The sequence below is a fragment of the Procambarus clarkii genome, chromosome 46 (genome assembly GCF_040958095.1).
Source record: "Procambarus clarkii isolate CNS0578487 chromosome 46, FALCON_Pclarkii_2.0, whole genome shotgun sequence".
In the NCBI taxonomy this organism is placed as follows: Eukaryota; Metazoa; Arthropoda; class Malacostraca; order Decapoda; family Cambaridae; genus Procambarus; species Procambarus clarkii.
Genome location: NC_091195.1, coordinates 2008092 through 2020351, shown reverse-complemented (window position 1 = coordinate 2020351; position 12260 = coordinate 2008092). Strand labels below are relative to the sequence as shown.

At 51.4% G+C, this 12260-nt stretch overlaps 1 protein-coding gene across 1 annotated transcript in view; it reads right to left on the bottom strand.

Annotated features, from left to right (window-relative positions):
- Window positions 1–3272: 3272 nt before the first annotated feature.
- LOC138350613 (uncharacterized) overlaps window positions 3273–12260 on the bottom strand; it is a 107345-nt gene continuing 98357 nt past the window's right edge. Inside the window, exon 5 of the mRNA XM_069301644.1 lies at window positions 3273–4268. The gene's annotated coding sequence lies outside the window, so the exon portion shown is untranslated. The remainder of the gene's footprint in view (window positions 4269–12260) is intronic.

Below are 12260 nucleotides of genomic sequence, written 5' to 3'. Positions count from 1 at the left end.
CTGGGACAGGCAGCCATCTCTGGGACACCCAGCATCTTGCCTCAGAGTATCCCAGCCATCTCTGGGACACCCAGCATGTTGCCACAGAGTATCCCAGCCATCTCTGGGGCACCCAGCATCTTGTCCCAGAGTATCCCAGCCATCTCTGGGGCACCCACCATCTTGCCACAGGGTATCCCAGCCATCTCTGGGACACCCAGCATCTTGTCACAGAGTATCCCAGCCATCTTTGGGGCACCCAGCATCTTGCCACAGGGTATCCCAGCCATCTCTGGGACACCCAGCACCTTGCCACAGAGTATTCCAGCCATCTCTGGGACACCCAGCATCTTGCCACAGAGTATCCCAGCCATCTATGTGGCACCCAGCATCTTGCCACAGAGTATCCCAGCCATCTCTGGGGCACCCAGCATCTTGTCCCAGAGTATCCCAGCCATCTCTGGGGCACCCACCATCTTGCCACAGAGTATCCCAGCCATCTCTGGGACACCCACCATCTTGCCACAGAGTATCCCAGCCATCTCTGGGGCTTATCTTGAGATGATTTCGGGGCTTTTTAGTGTCCCCGCGGCCCGGTCCTCGACCAGGCCTCCACCCCCAGGAAGCAGCCCGTGACAGCTGACTAACACCCAGGTACCTATTTACTGCTAGGTAACAGGGGCATAGGGTGAAAGAAACTCTGCCCTTTGTTTCTCGCCGGCGCCTAGGATCGAACCCAGGACCACAGGATCACAAGTCCAGCGTGCTGTCCGCTCGGCCGACCGGCTCCCGGTCGGCTGCACCCAGCATCTTGCCACAGAGTATCCCAGCCATCTTTGGGGCACCCAGCATCTTGCCACAGGGTATCCCAGCCATCTCTGGGACACCCAGCACCTTGCCACAGAGTATTCCAGCCATCTCTGGGACACCCAGCATCTTGCCACAGAGTATCCCAGCCATCTATGTGGCACCCAGCATCTTGCCACAGAGTATCCCAGCCATCTCTGGGGCACCCAGCATCTTGTCCCAGAGTATCCCAGCCATCTCTGGGGCACCCACCATCTTGCCACAGAGTATCCCAGCCATCTCTGGGACACCCACCATCTTGCCACAGAGTATCCCAGCCATCTCTGGGGCTTATCTTGAGATGATTTCGGGGCTTTTTAGTGTCCCCGCGGCCCGGTCCTCGACCAGGCCTCCACCCCCAGGAAGCAGCCCGTGACAGCTGACTAACACCCAGGTACCTATTTACTGCTAGGTAACAGGGGCATAGGGTGAAAGAAACTCTGCCCTTTGTTTCTCGCCGGCGCCTAGGATCGAACCCAGGACCACAGGATCACAAGTCCAGCGTGCTGTCCGCTCGGCCGACCGGCTCCCGGTCGGCTGCACCCAGCATCTTGCCACAGAGTATCCCAGCCATCTCTGGGACACCCAGCATCTTGCCACAGGGTATCCCAGCCATCTCTGGGACACCCAGCATCTTGCCACAGAGTATCTCAGCCATCTCTGGGACACCCAGCATCTTGCCACAGAGTATCCCAGCCATCTCTGGGACACCCAGCATCTTGCCACAGAGTATCCCAGCCATCTATGGGGCACCCAGCATCTTGCCACAGGGTATCCCAGCCATCTCTAGGGCACCAAACATCTTGTCCAGAGTATCCCAGCCATCTCTGGGACACCCAGCATCTTGCCACAGAGTATCCCAGCCATCTCTGGGACACCCAGCATCTTGCCACAGAGTATCTCAGCCATCTCTGGGACTCCCAGCATCTTGCCACAGAGTATCCCAGCCATCTATGGGGCACCCAGCATCTTGCCACAGGGTATCCCAGCCATCTCTAGGGCACCAAACATCTTGTCCAGAGTATCCCAGCCATCTCTGGGACACCCAGCATCTTGCCACAGAGTATCCCAGCCATCTATGGGGCACCCAGCATCTTGCCACAGAGTATACCAGCCATCTCTGGGGCACCCAGCATCTTGTCCCAGAGTATCCCAGCCATCTCTGGGGCACCCAGCATCTTGCGACAGAGTATCCCAGCCATCTCTGGGACACCCAGCATCTTGCCACAGAGTATCTCAGCCATCTCTGGGACACCCAGCATCTTGCCACAGAGAATCCCAGCCATCTCTGGGGCACCCAGCATCTTGCCACAGAGTATCCCAGCCATCTCTGGGACACCCAGCATCTTGCCGCAGGGTATCCCAGCCATCTCTGGGACACCCACCATCTTGCCACAGAGTATCCCAATGATATATGAAATTTGGAATGCTTTAATGTGACAATTCCAACCAGGCAAACTTCTTCTATTTATACAGAAGGATTCTCTCTCCTCTTCCTTAACTAACACTGACATGACAGACGGAAAAAAACAGTAACTGAAACGGTTTTGATAGATATTACACTGAAGATTTGCTGTTGAAAGTTGCAATGATGTTATCTTGAGATGATTTCGGGGCTTTTAGTGTCCCCGCGGCCCGGTCCTCAACCAGACCTCCACCCCCAGGAAGCAAAATAAGACTTTCCTCTCCAGTCACTTAAAGAAAAGTCAAAGTAATATTAAACTTTGCATAGACAGTATTGATCATCATATGCAAATCTTTTGTTAAATTTTAAAAGCCTAAGTTATCTTGCAACGATTTTAAGTTTTTCTTAATTTATTTCTATCAACATTTTTGTATCATCGGAAACTAGGTAATGTTGCACTTGAGTGTTGTATCAACATGGTTTATATATACGGTAAACAAGACAGGTCCCAGGCCAGAGTCCTGAGGACCATTGACAACTATGGTAATGTTGCACTTGAGTGTTGTATCAACATGGTTTATATATACGGTAAACAAGACAGGTCTCAGGCCAGAGTCCTGAGGACCATTGACAACTATGGTAATGTTGCACTTGAGTGTTGTATCAACATGGTTTATATATACGGTAAACAAGACAGGTCTCAGGTCAGAGTCCTGAGGACCATTGACAACTCTGGTAATGTTGCACTTGAGTGTTGTATCAACATGGTTTATATATACGGTAAACAAGACAGGTCTCAGGCCAGAGTCCAGAGGACCATTGACAACTATGGTAATGTTGCACTTGAGTGTTGTATCTACATGGTTTATATATACGGTAAACAAGACAGGTCTCAGGTCAGAGTCCTGAGGACCATTGGCAACGTTTACCACTCGGATTTGTCTTACTGTTTCTGTTGAAAAAGTCATATCATATACCACTAGCAAGTTAATACCTCCAAACAATAGGCCTCAGAGAATGAGTGAAAATAAAAGTGTTTAAATTGTTTAAACTTATATGTTACTTTATTTCAGATAATGCATGTATTTACTTTAATACTTGCTGTACTGTACTATAAAAAATATAGTACAGTACTACTTACTGTATCAAAGGAGGTGTACATATTGCAGTTTCTTTACATAAGTAATTATACATTTAAATGTGCAGAAGGACACTTGCTGTATTAAACTACTTGAACAGTAAGCTGCATACTGTATGAAATATCTTGTACAGTACGTTAATTACTGTAATAAAGTAAGTGCCCAAAAGCTAGCTACTGTATTAGAGCAAATTTACAAAAGAATACTGATAATACTAAAAAACATATATACAGTAAGCTGCTTAATGCATTATGGTAAATTGCAATAGGCAACTTACTGTATTTAGTTGTACATTAAGCAACTTAAAATATCAAAGATGTATATATGCTCCTGCTTAATCTTGAGGATAATAAGGTTAAGGCAGCCTTAAAGTCAGACAAAAATTCTCAATGCCTAAAATCCTTAATAAAATGTTACAATAACTAAGATCCCTTAACAAATAAAGAGCCAAGACTAATAATAGTGATCCAATAAACAATAGTAAATAAAGTCATATTGATAATAAAGTGTAGAAAATGCTAATATATCAAGTTCATACCAAAACTTATTCATAAAATCAGAAAACAAATGCTTATCTATACCTTCCACTACAGACTGGAAGGCTGCTTATCTATCCCTTCCACTATATTTATACTATTTCAGTACACATAAGGGGCATAACTGGCCAACCTCTCACAGTGTTCATGACAGAACACTCATGAACACTCGAGATACCTGGAGGATCAGGTATCCAGAGGATACCTGATCAACGAGGCTGTGAGTCATATGTCAGGCTGCGAGCAGCGGCGTCCAGTAGCCTGGTTGACCAGTCCAGCAATGAAGAGGCCGGGCCGCGGGGACGCTAAGCCCCGAAACAACCTCAAGGAAGGTATCTCCAGCATACTAAAACTCATTCATACCTCCAGCATACTAAAACATATTCATGCCATCAGCATACCATATCTGTTCATATATCCAGTATAAACAAATTATTGATATCATTAATATAACAAAACCCATCCATACCACTTGCGTACCAAAGTTCATTAATACTACAGCATAAAAACTCATTCTTACAATGGACACAAGAAATTTGTAGACCAGACCACACACTAGACGGTGAAGGGACGACGACGTTTCGGTCCGTCCTGGACCATTCTCAAGTCGATTGTCACAATCGACTTGAGAATGGTCTGGTCAACATACTTTAGCCCCGTTATTGTGACTCATCGCCGACACAAGAGATCCTTTAATCCACCATCATACACATTCATACCACCCACTTGTAGTCTACCAGTTGGTCGTTCTGGGGACCATCACCCCTGGTCTCCGACCATGTCTCTTGGCTGCTGGTCTGGTCACCGACCATGTCTCCTGGCTGCTGCTCTGGTCATCCAGGCTGTTAGACACGTCTGCTCACAGCCTAAAGTCACAGCCCGGTTGATCAAGTAACCTTTGGATATATTTATCATACAACCAACACACAAAAACTTATACAAACCACAAACATACACATGGTCTTGTTGTATGTCTTACTAAACCCAACTTGTGATAAAACTTTGATAAACCCGTCAGTGGTAAGAGTTCCAGCGAGGTCCTCGTATGTAGGAGGACATTGGTCTCAATGTTATGTACATCTGTAGATTACTGTACATCTACACATGTACATTTGTAAATTACTGTATATCTACACATGCACATCTGTAGATTACTGTACATCTACACATGTACATCTGTAGATTACTGTACATCTACACATGTACATCTGTAGATTACTGTACATCTACACATGTACATCTGTAGGTTACTGTATATCTACACATGTACATCTGTAGATTACTGTACATCTACACGTGTACATCAGTTGATTATTGTACATCAACACTTGTACATCTGTAGATTACTGTACATCTACATCAGTAGATTACTGTACATCTACACATGTGCATCTGTAGATTACTGTACATCTACACATGTGCATCTGTAGATTACTGTACATCTACACATGTACATCTGTAGATTACTGTACATCTACACATGTACATCAGTAGATTACTGTACATCTACACATGTACATCTGTAGATTACTGTACATCTACACATGTACATCTGTAGATTACTGTACATCTACACATGTACATTTGTAGATTACTGTACATCTACACATGTACATCTAATACTTGATGAGATGTAATCATCTCATTGAGAGATGTACATCATAATCATTGTCATATAATGTACATCTACATTGGTCTCGTGAGGCAGGTCTCAACAACCAGCTCCTCGTAGATGTGTCCTTGTACATTATTGGTCTCGTGAGGCTGGTCTCAACAACCAGCTCCTCGTAGATGTGTCCTTGTACATTATTGGTCTCGTGAGGCAGGTCTCAACAACCAACTCCTCGTAGATGTGTCCTTGTACATTATTGGTCTCGTGAGGCTGGTCTCAACAACCAGCTCCTCGTAGATGTGTCCTTGTACATTATTGGTCTCGTGAGGCAGGTCTCAACAACCAGCTCCTCGTAGATGTGTCCTTGTACATTATTGGTCTCGTGAGGCAGGTCTCAACAACCAGCTCCTCGTAGATGTGTCCTTGTACATTATTGGTCTCGTGAGGCAGGTCTCAACAATCTACAATATTTTAACATTATTAAAATTGTTAAGCGACGCACCGAGCTCTCGGAGGTACCTCTTGTTCTCCTCACGGTCCTCACTGTACCGGAACCCAGTCGCAAGGTCAATCTCAAGGTCATCACCAGTGACGCCCCTCCGGTGAAGTCCTCGCAGGAGTCTCTCCCCACCCACACCTGTAGATGAGAGGGAACATTGCAGCTCACACCTGGCAACTCTCCACACCCACACCTGTAGATGAGAGGGAACATTGCAGCTCACACCTGGCAACTCTCCCCACCCACACCTGCAGATGAGAGGGAACATTGCAGCTCACACCTGGCAACTCTCCACACCCACACCTGTAGATGAGAGGGAACATTGCAGCTCACACCTGGCAACTCTCCACACCCACACCTGTAGATGAGAGGGAACATTGCAGCTCACACCTGGCAACTCTCCCCACCCACACCTGCAGATGAGAGGGAACATTGCAGCTCACACCTGGCAACTCTCCCCACCCACACCTGTAGATGAGAGGGAACATTGCAGCTCACACCTGGCAACTCTCCCCACCCACACCTGCAGATGAGAGGGAACATTGCAGCTCACACCTGGCAACTCTCCACACCCACACCTGTAGATGAGAGGGAACATTGCAGCTCACACCTGGCAACTCTCCCCACCCACACCTGTAGATGAGAGGGAACATTGCAGCTCACACCTGGCAACTCTCCCCACCCACACCTGTAGATGAGAGGGAACATTGAAGCCCACACCTGGCAACTCTCCACACCCACACCTGTAGATGAGAGGGAACATTGCAGCTCACACCTGGCTACTCTCCACACCCACACCTGTAGATGAGAGGGAACATTGCAGCTCACACCTGGCAACTCTCCCCACCCACACCTGTAGATGAGAGGGAACATTGAAGCCCACACCTGGCAACTCTCCACACCCACACCTGTAGATGAGAGGGAACATTGCAGCTCACACCTGGCAACTCTCCCCACCCACACCTGTAGATGAGAGGGAACATTGCAGCTCACACCTGGCTACTCTCCACACCCACACCTGTAGATGAGAGGGAACACTGAAGCCCACACCTGGCAACTCCTCAAACCCATCTCTTAAAGAGGAGGAGGAGGAGGGTAGTGGTGCAGAGGAGGAGGAGGGTAGTGATGCAGAGGAGGAGGAGGGTAGTGGTGCAGAGGAGGAGGAGGGTAGTGGTGCAGAGGAGGAGGAGGAGGGTAGTGGTGCAGAGGAGGAGGAGGGTAGTGGTGCAGAGGAGGAGGAGGGTGTTACGGCCCTCTCGGGGCGCAACGGGGTTCTCACTCTGATGTCGTTAGAGGAAGATATATGTATCCGTTCCCAAGCCAGTAGTGGCTATCAAGGGATGAGATCCGTGACGCAAGTAACTTAAAGGGAGTAGGGAAAGAAAGCTAAGAACTTAATATAATATAATGTTCACCATCACCATTTAAATATATAAAAGTTAAACGTACACAAGGGGAGGGGTATTAACACTTTACAAAGGGGATCAACACTGTAGTCTTCTGCTGGAGACTATGGATCCTCGAAGCTAGGTGCTGAGTCCGCGGTGCTTTCTTCGTGGCCTCAAGACGTGTCCTCTGAGAACGCCGAGCCTACCCTGGCCACAGGTCAGCCACAACACAGGTCCACTGGGGGCACCGTCGTGGAGGCCGTCAACCACACGTCCAGCAGGTCTGCTGGCAGGTACTGAGCCACCAAGGCTGGTACGGCCACTCCACGAACGATAAAAGGGGTACGCCCTAGACAGGAGTCTCGTGTGATATCACCAATCACCCTCCTGTCCTCAATACCCCAGTGGATTATCGTCTCCAACCGTCGGTCCCGGGTAAATCCTTCCACTGCCACTCCACTGGCAGGCTTAACACTCCACAGTGTTCTTCCGGGGGGACGACGTCACGACAGCTGCAGCAAACTTCACTGTATGGAGACTGGCTGCCTCGGGTAGACTCACTACACCTTCAACACAGTGGTCCCAGGTCGGCTCTGTAAGCAGACACGTCATTAATAACCGGGACACTAATACACCACACTCACAGGCTCAGATACAAACGCCCGACATATCCACTCCATAGATGGCGCTGTCTTCGGAGCACCACCTCACCAGAGGTCAGGAGCGGCGGTGTTGAGCGCTGAACCAGACTGGAAACTGGTCCTCGAGGCCAGTACACGCTGTCCTCACTAGGTGTCGTCGTTCGTTTGGCGGGAGTTTCGGGAGCTGACCCACAGATGGCGTGTTTGTCACTGCTCCAGGCTAGGACGCTGGATCCGGGTTCGTAACAGAGGGTAGTGGTGCAGAGGAGGAGGAGGAGTAGGGTAGTGCTGCAGAGGAGGAGGAGGAAGGTAGATGTGCAGAAGAGGAGGGTAGTGGTGCAGAGGAGGAGGAGGGTAGTGGTGCAGAGGAGGAGGAGGGTAGTGGAGCAGAGGAGGAGGAGGCTAGTGGTGCAGAAGAGGAGGGTAGTGGTGCAGGGAAGGAGGAGGGTAGTGGTGCAAAGGAGGAGGGTAGTGGTGCAAAGGAGGAGGGTACTGATGCAGAGGAGGAGGAGGGTAGTGGTGCAGAGGAGGAGGAGGGTAATGGTGCAGAGAAGGAGGAGGGTAGTGGTGCAGAGGAGGAGGAGGAGGGGTAGTGGTGCAGAGGAGGAGGAGGGTAGTGGTGCAGAGGAGGAGGAGGGTAGTGGTGCAGAGGAGTAGGAGGGTAGTGGAGCAGAGGAGGAGGAGGGTAGTGGTGCAGAGGAGGGAGGGTAGTGGTGCAAAGGAAGAGGGTAGTGGTACAGAGGAGGGTAGTGGTACAGAGGAGGGTAGTGGTGCAGAGGAGGACGAGGGTAGTGGTGCAGAGGAGGAGGGTAGTGGTGCAGAGGAGGAGGAGGGTAGTAGTGCAGAGAAGGAGGAGGAGGGTAGTGGTGCAGAGGAGGAGGGTAGTGGTGCAGAGGAGGAGGAGCGTAGTGGTGCAGAGGAGGAGGGTAGTGGTGCAGAGGAGGGAGGAGGGTAGTGGTGCAGAGGAGGAGGAGGGTAGTGGTGCAGAGGAGGAGGATAGTGGTGCAGAGGAGGAGGAGGGTAGTAGTGCAGAGAAGGAGGAGGAGGGTAGTGGTGCAGAGGAGGAGGGTAGTGGTGCAGAGGAGGAGGAGGAGGGTAGTGGTGCAGAGGAGGAGGAGGAGGGTAGTGGTGCAGAGGAGGAGGAGGTGGGTAGTAGTGCAGAGAAGGAGGAGGAGGGAAGTGGTGCAGAGGAGGAGGGTAGGGGTGCGGAGGAGGAGGAGGAGGGTAGTGGTGCAGAGGAGGAGGAGGAGGGTAGTGGTGCAGAGGAGGAGGAGGAGGGTAGTAGTGCAGAGAAGGAGGAGGAGGGTAGTTGTGCAGAGGAAGAGGGTAGTGGTGCAGAGGAGGAGGATGGTAGTGATGCAGAGGAGGAGGAGGGTAGTGGTGCAAAGGAGGAGGGTAGTGGTGCAGATGAGGAGGAGGGTAGTGATGCAGAGGAGGAGGGTAGTGGTGCAGAGGAGGAGGAGGGTAGTGATGCAGAGGAAGAGGGTAGTGGTGCAGAGGAGGAGGGTAGTGGTGCAGAGAAGGAGGGTAGGGGTGCAGAGGAGGAGGAGGGTAGTGGTGCAGAGGAGGAGGGTAGTAGTGCAGAGGAGGAGGAGGGTAGTGTTGCTGAAGAGGAGGGTAGTTGTGCAGAGGAGGATGAGGGTAGTGCTGCAGAGGAGGAGGAGGATAGTGGTGCAGAGGAAGAGGAGGGTAATGATGCAGAGGAGGAGGGTTTGGTGCAGAGGAGAAGAGGAGGGTAGTAGTGCAGAAGATGAGGAAGAGGAGGGTAGTGGTGCAGAGGAGGAGGAGGGTAGTGTCATCACGCTCCACCACTTCCCTTCACTACTCTCCATTACTGTCACACACCACTCTCCACCACTGTCACACACCACTCTCCACCACTGTCACACACCACTCTCCACCACTGTCACACACCACTCTCCACCACTGTCACACACCACTCTCCACCACTGTCACACACCACTCTCCACCACTGTCACACACCACTCTCCACCACTGTCACACACCACTCTCCACCACTGTCACACACCACTCACCACCACTGTCACACACCACTCTCCACCACTGTCACACACCACTCTCCACCACTGTCACACACCACTCTCCACCACTGTCACACACCACTCTCCACCACTGTCACACACCACTCTCCACCACTGTCACACACCACTCTCCACCACTGTCACACACCACTCTCCACCACTGTCACACACCACTCTCCACCACTGTCACACACCACTCTCCACCACTGTCACACACCACTCTCCACCACTGTCACACACCACTCTCCACCACTGTCACACACCACTCTCCACCACTGTCACACACCACTCTCCACCACTGTCACACACCACTCTCCATCACTGCACACACCACTCTCCACCACTGTCACACACCACTCTCCACCACTACCACACACCACTCTCCACCACTGTCACACACCACTCTCCACCACTGTCACACACCACTCTCCACCACTGTCACACACCACTCTCCACCACTGTCACACACCACTCTCCCCACTGTCACACACCACTCTCCACCACTGTCACACACCACTCTCCACCACTGTCACACACCACTCTCCACCACTGTCACACACCACTCTCCACCACTGTCACACACCACTCTCCACCACTGTCACACACCACTCTCCATCACTGCCACACACCACTCTCCACCACTGTCACACACCACTCTCCACCACTACCACACACCACTCTCCACCACTGTCACACACCACTCCCCACCACTGTCACACACCACTCTCCACCACTGTCACACACCACTCTCCACCACTGTCACACACCACTCTCCACCACTGTCACACACCACTCTCCACCACTGTCACACACCACTCTCCACCACTGTCACACACCACTCTCCACCACTGTCACACACCACTCTCCACCACTGTCACACACCACTCTCCACCACTGTCACACACCACTCTCCACCACTGTCACACACCACTCTCCACCACTGTCACACACCACTCTCCACCACTGTCACACACCACTCTCCACCACTGTCACACACCACTCTCCACCACTGTCACACACCACTCTCCACCACTGTCACACACCACTCTCCACCACTGTCACACACCACTCTCCACCACTGTCACACACCACTCTCCACCACTGTCACACACCACTCTCCACCACTGTCACACACCACTCTCCACCACTGTCACACACCACTCTCCACCACTGTCACACACCACTCTCCACCACTGTCACACACCACTCTCCACCACTGTCACACACCACTCTCCACCACTGTCACACACCACTCTCCACCACTGTCACACACCACTCTCCACCACTGTCACACACCACTCTCCACCACTGTCACACACCACTCTCCACCACTGTCACACACCACTCTCCACCACTGTCACACACCACTCTCCACCACTGTCACACACCACTCTCCACCACTGTCACACACCACTCTCCATCACTGCCACACACCACTCTCCACCACTGTCACACACCACTCTCCACCACTACCACACACCACTCTCCACCACTGTCACACACCACTCTCCACCACTGTCACACACCACTCTCCACCACTGTCACACACCACTCTCCACCACTGTCACACACCACTCTCCACCACTGTCACACTCCACTCTCCACCACTGTCACACACCACTCTCCACCACTGTCACACACCACTCTCCACCACTGTCACACACCACTCTCCACCACTGTCACACACCACTCACCACCACTGTCACACACCACTCTCCACCACTGTCACACACCACTCTCCATCACTGCCACACACCACTCTCCACCACTGTCACACACCACTCTCCACCACTACCACACACCACTCTCCACCACTGTCACACACCACTCTCCACCACTGTCACACACCACTCTCCACCACTGTCACACACCACTCTCCACCACTGTCACACACCACTCTCCACCACTGTCACACACCACTCTCCACCACTGTCACACACCACTCTCCACCACTGTCACACACCACTCTCCACCACTGTCCACACACCACTCTCCACCACTGTCACACACCACTCTCCACCACTGTCACACACCACTCTCCACCACTGTCACACACCACTCTCCACCACTGTCACACACCACTCTCCACCACTGTCACACACCACTCTCCACCACTGTCACACACCACTCTCCACCACTGTCACACACCACTCTCCACCACTGTCACACACCA